The sequence below is a fragment of the Fukomys damarensis genome, unplaced genomic scaffold (genome assembly GCF_012274545.1).
Source record: "Fukomys damarensis isolate Sample0158 unplaced genomic scaffold, DMR_v1.0_HiC HiC_scaffold_13, whole genome shotgun sequence".
NCBI classification, from domain to species: domain Eukaryota; kingdom Metazoa; phylum Chordata; class Mammalia; order Rodentia; family Bathyergidae; genus Fukomys; species Fukomys damarensis.
The window spans coordinates 17,654,987-17,657,436 of NW_022900925.1; positions in this window are offsets into that span (position 1 = coordinate 17,654,987).

Sequence of the window (2,450 nt, forward strand, 5' to 3'; positions counted from 1 at the left end):
GACTAAACCTCCTCAGATGAAGGCTTCTGGCACTAGTGCTGCGATCTTAGAAAACTGGCCTCAGTTTCCCCGTGCGTAAAATAAAGTAGTATTCGTGGCAACAAGAACCTTGGGCTCCCAAGTTCAAGGCTCCTTACCAATGGCATTACCTACCCCGCCCCTTTATTACCGGGGTAAGAAGTCAAGGGACGCCAGAGGGGCCGGGAGGAACATCTCCCAGGGCATGGTCTGTCCGGGGTTGGTTTCTGTGCAGTCGCCCCTTTGCACTTCGGTGACCCTTTTCATTTCGTAGTCTCCTTTCCTCGCTGCCTCTCAGCTGGTCTAGGCAAGCGCCCAGCTCCACCCCGGGAAAACCAGGGAGTCATTAGCATAATCAGTCCTCTTTTGCCTCGGGCCACAAGTGGCCTCTGGCTCCGCCCTCATCTAAAAGCTCTTCCCACCCACCCACACGGAAACCACGCTTCTTAAAAGGGCAACGCCAGGGGTTTTTAGTAGTGCTGGAGATCGAGCCCAGGGCCTTATGCATGTTAGGCAAGGGTCTACCACTAAGCCACCACATCCCCAACTCTGCGGTATTAGTTTTGTCTTAAATTGGTGACAGAGCCGAGCCCATGACGTTGTCCTTTAATAATTACAGCGATGTGAGGTCCGATCTACATTAAGCAACGTAGACCTATTGTTTCCTCGCCCTTTTAAGGGCTCCTGGCAGTCCTTAATCTGAGCTGGGGGTTGGGGGTAGCCTGTCAGTAAGGTCTTCTGCATTGATGTGGAAGGTAATGAAACCAATGGCGGTCCCTGTTTGTTGAACACTTACCACGTCCTCAGCACTTAGCCTATAAATCCCGTTTAACATTCGTCTCTATTCTGTGAAGTGTTGTTGCTATTAGAAAACTGGGGCTCAGAGAAGTGATGCCATTCTTCCAAGTAAGGTCCTTAGCTTGGTTTCAGCAGCTGGCCAGGAATCTCAAGCTATTTTACTGGCCTTATCAGAGAATGAAGAGGTTGGAAAACAAAAAGTCAATGTGTGGTTCCCATCTCAAATCAGTGTGCTTAGTGGCCACCAAGCCCTGACTACTGTAGGAAGGAAACACTTCTTGGCAATTTGGGAAAGAAAATACCTACCTTACATTTGTGTGCTCTTTACAATTGTCAAAGCATCCCCCATATACATGATCACATTTGCACTTCCCACCCGCTGTGCCAACAACATGAATAACAGTTCCACATGGCCCAAAATGCATATTTTAAGCTATATCCATTTCAGTCTGATTTCATGACCATACGACAGAACAATCCATCCTATTCTGTGCGATTTGATCTGGGAGGAGAGATATCCAGAGCAATAGCCATTTTGGAGTTACAAGGATACTAGAATTATTTAGAAGGAATTTTACAGAGAAATTGAGTTTTCTGTGGTCCCTGTGATGGGTCATATAAATAAAGAGATATTCTAAAGAGGCTGCGTGCTTTGTGATTGAAGTCGGTGGCATAAATCTCTCAGTGGAATACCTGTATGTACAGAAAGAATTTGCTTTCAATATCAAAAGTCAGCTATGACAGTTTTATCAAAAAAATGTTAAAGGATATTAAGTTTTGACACTGTTCAGGCAAATTATATTTGAGGTGGCTTAAGAGTCAAAGAGTTTCCACATTTTAATAAATTTTTATATGTTTTGTGCCACATTTATGATCTGACGAGATTAGGAAAAGAAGCAAATGGATTTGGGGAAGAAAAGGACACTAGAGAATTTTAAAGTGAAGAATTTCATTTAAGGACTTTTTTTTTTTTTTTAATCTTGCTACCAGGAAGAGGCAGCCAGTATCTTTGAGGCTTTGAAAGGTTAATGACTAACAGCCAGGCAAGTGTTGTATGTGATAAAATAGGTCTCATGGCTCATCTTAACCTGGGGCCCAGCATCAAATGCAGTTTGCCACCCTTGCTGGAGATCACCTTCTGGCCCCCAGAGACTTCTGTCTTGTAGAGAGCAGGGGAGAGTGACATTCCCTGGAATCCTGTGCCCTAAAAGCACAGGTCTCACAGGCTGCTTGTGTGATCCTGAGCTCTTCTTCAGGGTTGCTCTTACTGGTGGATCACACAAGTAGCACCAGGTGGGATTTAACAGAGGCGTCTCTATTTCCAGAACTGTTGAAATAATGCCTAGAGAAGGACTAGAGAGTGAGACAATCTCATAGCTTTGTTAATGGGTTCTTAAAGTTTCTCGTGCAAGTGACAAAAGTGTATATGAAAATGCAGATCGGTAAGTAAATAGGTTGCTAAGGATATAGCTCAGTGGTACGGTACTTGCTTAACAGGTGCAAGGCCCTGAGTTTGATCCCCAGCATCACAAAAATAAATAAATATTAGGAGGAGCTAAGTATGGTGACACACACCGAGACAGGAGGAGTCCAGGAGTTCAGGGCAGATCTGGGCAACATAGTGAGTTTCTGTC